General features: G+C 41.7%; 1 protein-coding gene across 2 annotated transcripts in view; it reads left to right on the forward strand.

Annotated features, from left to right (window-relative positions):
* The first annotated feature begins 256 nt into the window (after window positions 1-256).
* LOC125020984 (serine/threonine-protein kinase PAK 3) overlaps window positions 257-13,259 on the forward strand; it is a 30,918-nt gene continuing 17,915 nt past the window's right edge. For both annotated transcript variants that reach the window (XM_047606699.1, XM_047606700.1), the window contains exon 1: window positions 257-443. The gene's annotated coding sequence lies outside the window, so the exon portion shown is untranslated. The remainder of the gene's footprint in view (window positions 444-13,259) is intronic.

Here is a 13,259-nt window from a genome sequence, read left to right on the forward strand (position 1 = left end):
CCATACTTGTAGTCTTAAGAGGTTAGAAACAGAAACCACTGCCTCGCACGTTTGCTCAAGATAAACCCCTGAGCTGGACATTGAGTATAACGCCGTCCTCTCGCGTTTCTCACTCGGCAGGTTTGGTCTGTTAAACTGAAAACCAACCGTCTCTGCCCGTTGGTTGTCTCCTCCCCTAGACCTGCTGCCCGCATGAATATTCAGCCTCTCGGCCAATCAGCGGAGCTGGGTGGATGACATCATGGGCTAGGGAACAGTGAGCAGCCAGTGAAGCATCCAGCCTGCCGAACAAGCTTGCTTTTGGGGTCAGGAACTGGTCTGACAAGAGAATGGCAACCCTGCCTTTAAACTGTCATTAGGACTGTACGGTTGACGATGAATCTACCAGCACTCCAGGCCCAAAGGCGAAACATTGAGCAAGAGAATGTGAAGACATATTTCAGGTAATTCCCTCGGTGTGTGTGTGTGTGTGTGCAGTAAGGGATGTGGAAGGGGGAGGCTGAGGAGGGAGGAGAGGAGAGGAGAGGAGAGGAGGAGGAGGCTGTGTATGTAGGGGTGCTTTGTAGCCTTTTTTTCCCCTCCTTCCTCCACTCTGCATTCTGCCCTGCTAAGGAGGCAGCTGTTTCATCAGTAGTCTTTACGCAGGATGGAAATGGATGCCTGCATCAGATGGGCTGGACATGTTTTATATCATCACAAACCATCCTCTGCATCACATCGCCTCTGTATACACTCCCTTGTTCCTCACAAGTAGCATCTGTATTGATGGGGAAGCGTTGGTGTCGGTGGTGGCATTAGTGCAGGCCTCATCTGTGTGTGTCTGTGTGTGTCAGTCCTGGAGAAATGCAGCAGCTGCAGTGGCAACACTGGAACAAAAAAGAAGCAATGCTATTTTGAGATCTGTAAACCCGAGGATGGATCCGAGCTGTATGCTGTGGATGGGGAGGGGTGGGGTGGGGGGGTGGGGGGGTTGATGGATGGTTAATATGCTGATGGATGCTCTTTTGTTATCTCTGCACCGCCTCACGTATGGCCTTCCTTGGAGTGGGCTTCGAGAAGACATAGCTTCTTGTTCCATCTCTGCTTTCTTTCATTGGCCACTAACACTCACACAGCAGAGACATGCCCCTGAGTCCCGGCTTTAACATGGATGTGTGCAGCAGCTTCATGGCGGCTGTAGTGACAGGGAGAGATATACAACATCTAGTCACCTGACTTCATTGGGGATCGGAGTGGGGGTTGGGGCCGGTCCTCTGAAAGCTGAGCTATTCTACCTCGGATTCTTCCACAGCCATCAGTGGTAGGGGAGGATGGAAGAATTACAGTGTGAGCTGATCCCGTGCCTCCCCCCGTCACCTCTGCTTGTTTCAGTTGTGGCAGAAGGGCTGAGAGGTTTCCGCTCCCGGGAAGCGCAGTCATCCTGCGAGGAGCAGGCCTGATGGGAGACCTGTTGTCTGGCTGTTGTGTGGACTGGGATGTCAGGGAGTTGTGTCATTGATTGAGTGAGGGTGAGATGACTGTAGAGAGAAATTGGGGGATGGGTTACTAAAGGTGTGTCTCCCTGTGTGGACGGATCTCTCGCATAGATATAGATGTGATAAATGCCCTTCCATTTACCTTGACTCTATCTGTCCAAACAGAACAGCCTCCTTACATTATTTTTCACTGTGTTCATCATGTTTGTATTATAGTGATGCCTACTGCTGCAATTTGCATGGACATACTGAAACGTAAACTGCACCTTAGCACCTGCATCAACATGGTAACACATGCATTTGTCCCTTTTAAATAAGTAGCTCCTGTACCTCACATTAGCCAGCACGGTGGTTGGTAGAAAAGAGCCCAGAACAACTCAATGCAGCATTACAGTCAGAAGGCAGGGGTACTGTGTTACACCATCAGAGTAGAAGGGTTTGGTATATAAACGTCCTGCTGTTCCACTGATTTGACAAACTGTCTCTAATCAGTCGACATTTCTCTCTTGCTTCACATGCCACATAGATAGATAGATAGATAGATAGATAGATAGATAGATAGATAGATAGATAGATAGATAGAGAAAACATACAACACACAGAACCAGATATATGAAAAATATTTGTTGTATATACAGTTTGCATCATATATTCATCATGGTGTTGTATATACACACATCTTTCACAGGTGAATAGACAATTAATAGTGCTGCATTTTGTGTCCATTTTGCATGGATCTGTGTAAGTCCACCAAAAAATATGTGCATCTGTCTGTGTGTAGGCTGCAGGCACCTCTTATATTTGCATGCAGAGGGGGTTGCCAGTCAAACTAACTGGTCTTACACTCTCAGTGTACTGTACGTTCTGTATTACCAAAATAAAAGAAAACTGCGCCCTCCGGCATACTGTTTGTCATGTAAGCACGAATTGTGTGGGCAAAATCGAAGCTTATTTTCACAACCTGACAACCAAACGCACCTTTTACCTTTGCTACTTATGTAGTTTCACCTGAACAACACCCAAATTTGATCAAATTATCTCAGAGTGAAACACTGAGAGACAACAATTCATTAAGTCATCACAGAATGGAAACGTCCACATTTCAAATCCATCCTTTAGATTATTATTGGCAGTATTTTTAAGTTGCTGTATGCAGTGTAATAAACAAGGGTAATGATTGTCCTGGTTCATCAGATATGTGTGAAATTTTGCTTAAATAATGAAGTATTTTATTCTAGCTGGATTTGTCAGGCAGGTACTGTTGTGTGCAACCTTTTGCACAAATACCTGTTTGAGATGTTTGAAGTTTGGGGAGTCTACCTTGTCGTTCGAAACTAATAATAAAAACTGCACTTCATTTGTCTCACATTTTTCCATATGCGTGTTTGTCTCCATGTATATTACTGCGCTGTTCTGGGGTTCCCCGTGTTTTTTTCCATTGGCCCGTGTAACCCAACACACACGGCTTCTCTTACCCCACCACAGCTAACAAAAGCAGTAGACACAGAGCCTCGTCTTGGCCTGTAGCCTGGCTAACCGGGCTGCCTGAAATATGATAGTTGAACACACAATACATACAAGTAGGCCTCCATCTGTTGAGGACTTTGTCTGAGTGAGTTATGCTGCTATTGTTAAGTCACTGCTGGGGGGTGGCCTCATGTTGACAGTTTATGCGGAATGGCCTCATGTGTGGGGTGGTTGTGCACGCGTGTGTGTAAGGGCATAGATGGTCTAGAGTGGAGCAGTAGTCTTGTGGTAGGTGTGTCAGGGCTACAGTCTGTGTGTTGTGGATTAGCATGTAGGATTGGAAGCCATCTGGCCGTTTTGTCTCAGAAAGGGGAGGGGGAGTAAGTTAGAGAGATGGGTGGAGGGAGACATAGGAAACACACTGACACATTGACACAGCTCCCTGTGTAATCTCCCTACTTGATGTCTGTTGCTGCTTAGAATAGGGTCGCTTTTATGTGTGTCTGTGTTTGTCTGTTGTGTGTCTGTGTACAGCTCAAATATAGAAACTCCTCATGACTTAATTTGCTCCAAACTGCAAAATTTGGGGCTTTGGGACAGTCAGAGAAAGAACTTGAGAGGATTCCAGAAAGTAAGAGGCGCTAAAGCCTTGACAGTAAGATGGATATTCCAGATGGATGGAGAGTGTGACAAGTAAAGGGTTGAAATGTTGCAGACATGGAAGACGGTTCAAGGGGGTTAAGAGATTAAGAAGTTTCACTAGGTCAAGAGTTGGCAGAGAGTTGCAGGGGGTAGTTTTATCTTGAATTAGTGTGAAGATGAACAAGCTGGAGATTGGAAAATGTTGCTGGCCGGATGGGAAGAGTTTTTACAGAATGGAAAGATGGCAAATCACCTGCAGATGTTGGACATGCAAGATTTTGTATTCAGTTTGGTTCAATTCAGTTTTATTTATATGCCACCAACAACAATCCAAATTGTCTAAAGACGGTTTACACAACCCAGAGCCTGAATCCCCCAGAGTGATCACTAAGGCGACGGTGGCAAGGAAAAAAATCCCTTTTAACAGGGAAAACCCTGCTCATATGGGGTGACCCATCTGCTTAAGGCTGGCCGGCTAGAGAGACAAGCCATCCAGCTAGATGACTATAAATTCACATTTCTCTCTTTTTGTGATGGATTTCAAATCTGTTTTGTATTTCCTGAGGTGAGATCTTCACATCTGCTATATCCAACCCAAATACTTTCATTTTAGCTGGCGTTCAGAGGCAGTATGCCTGGTGTTTGGTTAGGATTTCTCAGTAAAATAATACAATTAATATATCCGAGATCCTTCCGAGAGTGTGTTTGCCAAAAAAATGAGTTTTTGATCAAAACCCCAGGCACAACTTTGTTGCAGAACAGCTGTAGTTGCGTGCACTTGATCCGAGTTTGGTAACTTCAGCTAGAAAGGATTTACTCATCTGTCATGAATAAATAATACATCCAAACTGAAGATCATCCACAGCAGTGCGGACGCACTGTAGTTTGCCTCCAAATAAACTAGCCATGTTTTTTCTCAACTGCATGGAGATGCAGCTGTCTTGTGTGGCGACATGATGTCTGGGTCGATTCACTTGTAAACATGAATAGGCTACTGTTTGTCCATGCAAAAGTAGCTTCATTTATTTGGTAGGAAGAAATGCTCTCAAAGACTGATGCACAGCCACCTGATGATGAGTCAAAATGTTATGTGCAGAATTTGTGGATCAGGGGTGTCAAACTCATTTTAGTTCGTAGGCCACATACAGCCCCATTTGGTGTCAAGCTGGCCAGATGAGTAGCATATAAGAATATATAAAATAAATAGCCACAACTACAGATTTTTTTTTAATTAGTTTTAGCACAAAGAAGAACAGATAAATTAGAAGAATGTTTGCATTTAATAAACTATCCATCAAAAAAATAAAATAAACAGTGCAAATTGGGCACATTGCTGTATGTTTGACATCTGGGTTCTAGATGTAGAGATTATTTTTCTTATCCTTCCATTATGTACATTACACTTTCATATTTTAGTGACATCTTGGTGATCTAGTATTAGTATTATTTCTGCAAATATTGTTGTTGTTGGTAACATTATGTTTCTTCAAGCTGTTTTCACTCTTCCCATTGTACATTACAATGGGTGCGTTTTAACTCTTTCAACTTGACTCAGAGCAGGTGCACCAGCTGGCATGGCGGGAGGGGGTTCCACTCCTCGCTCTCTGCCTCCAGCTGGCACTCATACATGCACACCAATGCAACACTAACACACACTTTGGTACCTTTAAGCCGGCAAGACAAAATGAGTGGTACTCACCCATGATTGAATATCCCCAAGGTGAGGAAAAAAAACAGAGTTGCAGAAAGCATTCCCAATTGACCTTTCGCAAAAGCTCCGCCCCCTAGTTACTGTTGCTAGCCTGTCACGCACCTAGTGTCCGACTTACATATGACATGGGCACACAGCTTCACCATTTTGCTTGGCAGAGGTCAGCAGCTTGACAGACCTTGTTTACATAGTAATGGTTACTAGGATGAACGACTGGACAATGAGTGTTTGGGGGCGGAGTTTTGCGAAAGGTCAGTTCAGTACTGTGTGGTTAAAAATGAAAATAAAATTTGAATTGCTGTAAGTTTAGCTTAATTTTTGGTACTATGAAACGGAACCTCATTCTGTAGGTTTATCTAATTGCTGAGTCCTCATTGTGTGAGTTTAAGAGATTCTCACTGTAAGGGCCATCTGAGAATGTGTCAGTCTGAAGGACAATCGAATCAATGCTTAACTGTGTCTCCTGTTCACCTTGAGGAGTGATATACCTTATGGCTCTTTGCTGTGTGATTATCTTTCCGTTTTCTGCACGCCTCCACACACACTGCTCTCAGCAATCATATACTAAATACTGTACGCCTGTATCCATCTCATGTCCTAATGTGAGACCCCAAATCAATTCATAGTTACATGTCAAGAAACATTCAATACAAGTTCAAAAGTAGAACAGTATAAAATGTCATCAGTCTGTACCTGCTTCCTCATATGAAAGATGCAGAATATATGAATCTACACATATCTGACGTGCCTTTTACCAGTTAATTCATTCATTTATTTCCCTTCTGGATCATTAAAGTCTGTCTAAGTCTAAGTACTGGGGTGAATTTGTTTTATATTTCATGTCTTGATTTAAAGTGTGCACAAATAAATTGTGTACCCACTTTAAGTGACAGGTGCTGTGCCTCGAGGGTGTTAGCTGTCTGCTTATGCATGACCTGCCTGCCTCTGCTCCACTCAGTCTCGACCTCTTTGATCATATTTGAATCAGCCAGAGGAGTTAAGAGGATCCAGACAATGCCAAGATAGCAACAGCTGGGGACACTTTTGAGGAAACCTTGATGCTTTTTGGGGTTCAGTCAAAGGCTTAAGTGAAATCCTGATCACATATTAATTCATTTTTAAAATATGTTTTTAAAATATATATAGTATATATACATTTTAAAGAAAACTTTCCAGTTTCACCAGATCTTCTAGTGTCAGAAGATAGATGCTTAACTAATACTGCGCTCTGCTGTGCCTCCACCACCTACAAAGAAATGTTGGATTGTACACTGCACGTATTTGTCTTTCCAATTCTCGCGGTCTGCGGGACGGCTTCACAGAGCAGTTTACATGGCAACTTGTAGTCATCATGATGTAACTACGACAACTACTAATAACTAACTTACATGAAACTTACAGAAAATGGACACTTGAGTTTTCATCAGAATTATATTAACTACCCAAAATGTCAGAAACCGTCCTTGAAAGTTAATTGTTGTTGTAGTGTTTTAGTTTGGCCAAACCGCTAACATGGAGCGGGTGGAGTTTATGACTTATACTGCAGCCAGACACTAGGGGGAGCTTTACTTCCTTTGTCTTCACATTTTAGGAGCTGTTCCGTCGTCCATCTTTATACTATATTTTGTACGGTGACGCAGTTATGCTGGGGTAGGGCCTTTAAGCACCTAGACTGGACCTCTGCGCAGATCTGTCTGTCAATCCAGCCGTTTGGGCTGGCTTTATGCACTCATTGACAGAAGTCATACACCTTATCGGAGAGCCAATCAGTTGACTTTATTTACAACAAAATGGCTGCTGTTAGAGAAGGGAGATATTAAGATTGCAACGTTGCGTCTGCTGTAAAAGATATTGACAGTGCAATACAAGGAACAGCACTTAACACTCTCTTTAGTGAGACTCAAATACCTTGTTACCAGACTTACTTTCTGATAAGAATCGAGTTTGGCTACAACAGGCTTTGTTCAAATGTTCTTGAAAATGAGAAATGAGGAAGCTCGTTCTACAGATAACTGATAAATGGTCTCTGTCAGGAAGGAAATGCACTACAAGCCAACAGAATGTGAATTCAATCAAACCAGATCTGTTAGGAAGGAATAATCTCACACAGAAGCACACTTTGAAATAAATCAGCTAATGTTGTTGTTTGTCACTTTTTAGCTCATTTAGTCCGATTTCGTTGAAATAAACCTCATGACATAATAAACAGCATCAACTAAAAAGCACTGGTTGCTTTTCCAGTGAGAGCAGCTGAACAGAACTTTTATCAGCGCTCACATTTCACGTTTAACTTAATGTTAACTGTTCACACAGCTAATAAAATTACAACAAAAACACTTAATGTGTGTGTATAATAATCTGATGAAAATGACACAACCAACACAACAGGTTTAAGAACTAGGGTATGTGAGCGAGTCTGGATACATGTGCATGAAAGAGCAGCACTAGAGCAGGTTTACCAGAACTAAATATTAAATGAGAGAGCCAGCTCTCCAGCCTCCCCACTGAGGGAGTTTGGGGAAGGATGATGCCTGGTAAAACAAGAGTCATGGCGGAGCGTAGGCTGTGGGGATTAAATGGGCCTTGAGTGTGGACTGATGTGTTTTTATTCTGCTCCGTTTTTGAATATGAGGAACAATATGCCATGGCCTGAGAGTAGAGGCTTGTTTAATAGAAACTAAGTCAACTAGGGGGATATTGTGTGGTAAAACCACGTAATCCTTTGAATGTAGAGGGTAATTAGCTACTGAAGAGAAAATGAAAGCATCATTCCAATCTCATTAGTGTTGGGCTAATTAGCATTGGATGAGATCAATGTAGAACCGTAACATCCAAACAAAAGGTGCATTGCAGTGATCTACTGCAGATTAAATGACTGAGAATAATGGGTAATCTTGATTTACAGTCTATTACTGGAAATACAACATCTCAATTACATAACCTGAGATATTCAAAGTTTTGATTTTGACCTAAAGAGTTTTCATGTTAAGAAGATTTTTCCATTTTTGAACAATAAAAGTAGAACCTTATAATGTAATATGTACAGTTTCGAGACATTTGCAATGATAAAAATTTTCATTTTACTCCACTTTACTACTTTTGAGAAAGAAATGACTGGTCTATCTGTTCTATTACACTTAGCCTTCTTTTTTTCTCTCATCTCGTGACAAAACTAAATTCTTGACAGTTTCAATATGTCAGTCCTCAACATTGTCGGTATCAAAGTCAACTAATAACAGAGAATGTGTTCAAAACTAAACAAAAAATAAATAAACCATCATCAAATTAATATTTAGTACTCCTGCCATTATCACATCATCAAATTAATATTTAGTACTCCTGCCATTAGCATGCAGTAGAGCTCTAACCCTGGCTGGCATGTTCCCTACAAGCCTTTCCCACTGCTGAGTAATCTTGTCCCATTCTTCTTTATTTACCATTACTACTTTTAATTCTACTAAATTCTTTGGTTTGCGCTTTGAAACAGATCCACCACAGATTTTCAGTGGGACTCAGGGATTGAGCTGGCCACTCTAAGACCTGGATACTGTGCTCCTGCAACATTATCTTTTTGAAACATCCAGGACCTCAGCGGAACAGTGCATGTGCAGAAGGGAGCATGTGGGTTTGGAGAATGCCACAATATTTGGCAGAGTTCAATGTGCCATCACAGACGGTGAGATGACCAACACCAGCAGCATTCCTTCATCCCCAAACCATGATACTGAAGTACTTTCAGATTTACTCACCTGATATGGACATGAAGCACAGCAACAGAAACATGTGTCTTTTAATAAAAGACACGCCCTTCATCAGTGGATCTCTGGAACCAAAATGACCTAATACTCAAAATTTCTTATGTATTTTTATGGAACCAATCAATTTTAAGATTTTAATGGCAGTTATAGAATTTCTTTAGTATTTTGTCTGTGACTGTACCAAAAGAAATTGCACTGGAATTCCTAAGAGTGATTCTTAATGCAATATTTCACAAATGGGGTAGGTGTAGTAGAGTATTTTAGCAATGCAGTACTGGTACTTTTACTTAAGTAAAGGATTGGAATTTTTCTTCTAACAGACATGTAGGATAAATAAAGTCTAAGTATGTGTACTCTGGTTTGTTTAAGATAAGCTGTATGACAGTCTGAAAAACAAAAGCCATGATGAAGTGAACATAAGATCAGAGAGAGACATCTGAGAGCTGGCTAACGCATCACTGACTGTTTATTGGAAATGTTCAGTTAACTGTTTCTGTGTGTAAAATAAATACTACAATGGACTGAAAAGTCTTTGTCAGGATCTGTCTTGAAACATAATCTCGATGGGAAATTGCATGTGAATCAGCATTTTTTCTGATCTCCAGTGAATGGAATGGTTCAGTGGAAGTGGATATGTAAAAAGCAGCCATCTCATTCATTTAGGTTTGCCTTTGATATTGGGTAATCATGCCCCAGTTGGCATATTGTGAACGGGTATTATAAGCCTTTTGTACCAGCGTGATTAAAAGACGTTCACAGCTTTCCCCCAAGGCGTGTGTATTCTCTTAAAATAGATGCTGGAACAAAACATTTGAGTTTTAAATTTGGTTTGTTTGATGAAAGGGAAATGTGGGATTTTACTGCTGTGGTGCAGTAAACAAGAAATTATCTCACACTTTACGGATGGTGACAACTGAATCAATATTTACTACTAAGTAATGAAGCTGTTATGTCAGAAGCCCTCTTTCTGACATCATTAATACGATATTAAGTTTATATTAGCTCTTATATATTTGTTTAAAGAAGTTGCATTCCTCCATGGGGGAAAAAATTGGCACCTGTGGAGTAGGGGGCATCAAACCAAAGATCAGTTATAGTAGATTCATGATTCTAGTCATCAGTTATTTTCAACAGTATCTCACCTTTGATATGCTCACATCTCAAAATCCCATTTTTTTCCATTATATTACAGAGAAGATAACATTGCAGAGCTCAGTGGAGATAACACACTAAAATATGGCAATTTGTTAGCTTCAGAGGTGTTGAAGCTGTATGCAAATTATGGTTCCTTTGGTCTGAGCCAAGCTAGCTGTTTCCCCTGTCTTTCAATGCTTTTGCTGAGCTAAGCTACGTGCTGACAGTCGCTTCATATTTCAACTTACTGCATGTCTCCTGCAATGTCACATTGTCAGACAGTGCTAATATTGTTGACAGTTCTGCAAAAACTTTGCTTTATTTTTAACATGAAGTGCCAATGAAAGAAGTAATGCATTGTTAGGGAAATGCTTCAACATATTAGCCTGGCGTAGCCATGCTCACTTCTTAATAAGCCCGTAAAAAAGTCTGGTAAATCATAATTTGGAAATGTTGTATTATCCACTGTACCTACTCTCACTGTCCCATGAGGCCGCTTCACGGAGTGGTTGGCATGGAAACTGGTAGTCATCATGATGTCACATTGACAAACAACAAACGACTAACTAAAACGCAACTTGTAAGAAATTAAAAATCGACACTTGAACATGCATCAGAATTATATTAACTATGTCAAATGACAGAATACATCCTTGAGAAAACAAATAATTCGATGTGTGTTTTAATTTTAGTTTAGCACTTTTAAGTTTGTGTAGCATAATGTCAGTAACACTTCAATAATATTGTGTGAGGCTATTGGACTATTGGGGTTTATTTAATAGAGAACCACAAGCGACACAAGTCCCTGACTGTGACAGCGTGTTGCTGTGTTAGCCTCTGCTAGCAACCGAGGTTAACTTAGCCTAGCTTGGTCTTAGCTAGCTGGTAGCAGCGAGTTTGGTGGGTTCTATAACTGCTTGTCCTCTGGGGGGGCTGGAGCCTACCCACACAGGGTACATCCTGGACAGGTCTCCAGTCTATCATAAGGCTAACACAGAGAGACACACAACTATTCACACTCACACACTCTCATTTAGAATCACCAGTGAACCTAACTAGCATGTCTTTGGACTATGGGAAGAAGCCGGAGTACCCAGAGAGAACCCACAGGGAGAACATGCAGAAAGGCCCCAGTTGGCTTGGATTTGAACCCCTAACCTTCTGTGAGCTGTGAGGCATCAGAGCCAATCACCACACTGCTGTGCCAGCCCCAGACTGAAATTGCCACAAAGAAATTTTGTGGGTAAAATTTCAGAAGTGAAAAATACCCCTTTATTTTGCTTTGTGTAATGACTAAATGTTTGACCACAAATATTCTTTGCATTTCTCTCGAAAATGGAGTCCTCTTTAACAGAAGTGAACACCTCCTCCCCCAGCCCCCATTCCAAGGCATCTGCACTGGGACTGGTTTATTCTGACCTTGAGAGGCCAGTCATATCAGAGTGTTTGTGTAGTACCATTTTGACATCAGTGCCTGCATCTGTAATTCAGGTTTTCTTTGTGTTGCGTGTGGTCAGTGTGGTCAACAGCAGTGGTCAGTGAGAGAAATGTAAGGACATCACCAAGATGAAGAGGGTAACAATGGTAAACCGTGGGTTTGAAGTATCCCTCCTTATCCTTTCAATGTCCTCTAGCCGCCCATCCCATCCAAGTAATCAGCATCCTTCAAAGAAGCGCAGCCAACGCTAAAGCCAAGTCAGACAGAGAGTGCGTCCTAATCAGGGGCATGGAGAGCCGAGCTTATGGAGCCCTCCCCCACTGCAAGGCCATTACTGGGCTGCCATGGGCTCAAGATTAGAGCCTCTCCGTGTGTTAGCCATTCAAATTCAGCATTAATGTTTGAAAGAGCAGAGAAAATGCTCTTCATGCATAGATTAATATTTTATGGGAGAGAAATGTGAAAACATATCCAGTAATATCTGAGTTGAACTAGCATGTCTGTGGTGGTATTCAGACACGTGCTCATTTCTATATCGCTGTCAGAGTGTCATATTGTACCGAAGCAAGCCAAACAGAAAGAAGCTGGGGGTGTCATTTCTAAAAAAGATTTGCATACTGTGGATCAGTGTTACAGCTACAGTTTAGCTGTTATACATTTTTACAGTCGCTCATGACTCTGTCTGAAATCATTTTTGTGTGTGGAATAGTTCAGCCTCATAGGAAAAGGCGAAAGGAAGGCTTACAGTTGATTTATGATGTCAAGGGACTAGCCTATGTGTGTTTCTGAAATAGTATCTTCTTGTTTCAGGGACAGCATGCTCACTGACTGCCTGCCTGTCCGTCAGTCAGTCTGCACAGTAAATAGGTCAGTGTTTTTATGTGAGTGAAGAATCAGCGATGTCTGAGCCTTGGTGAATCTGCCCTCTTTGGCTGTCTGACTGCTCAGTAGAGCTGCTCCAGTGGCCAGCAGGCAGCTGATTAGCCAAACCCAGTTAGAGATTTGTATTATAAAATCATTCAGGTCTTGGTTGTATTCTTCAGCGAGTGACATAGATTCTAACTGCTGCCCGATATAGAAATGATCCCAGTCAGACATTCTCCAACTACACTGCTCTCCAAAGGCAGTTTATTTCTGAAATGATTGTATACACGAGCGTGCTTCTTGCTCACCTTTGATGCCTTTTATGCAAGTGTTTTCTGTGTTGCATGCTGCCACAGGGAGGCCATGAGAATCAGTGAAGCAGTACAGTATGACTCACCAGACAAACCTCAAAAGATTTTATGTTTAAAGGTCAGTTTTCACCAAGTTTACATAAGTCTTACATGTCCTCAGAATGTCTCTTTCAAGTTTCACCTAAATAGATTGTTCATGCCTATTCCTGTGTCTTTGCTCTTTTCCAAATGGGCTGTTTCAGTGTCTATTACTTTAAATGCTACCAATACTGAAACGATTCCTTCATGAATGAGCTGCTGCTGCCTGTGCCCATACCAGGCGTGGGTTGTGTTTTGTGTGTTTTGCTGAAGACATCGATACGACATGGTAATCAAAGTAAGAGATCCAATATGACTTGTAATGAAAACACAAAAGTGAGGTGAACAGTGAAGCCAAGGCATAAGTGCCAGATACCGCAA

This window comes from Mugil cephalus, chromosome 15 (genome assembly GCF_022458985.1).
Source record: "Mugil cephalus isolate CIBA_MC_2020 chromosome 15, CIBA_Mcephalus_1.1, whole genome shotgun sequence".
NCBI classification, from domain to species: Eukaryota; Metazoa; Chordata; class Actinopteri; order Mugiliformes; family Mugilidae; genus Mugil; species Mugil cephalus.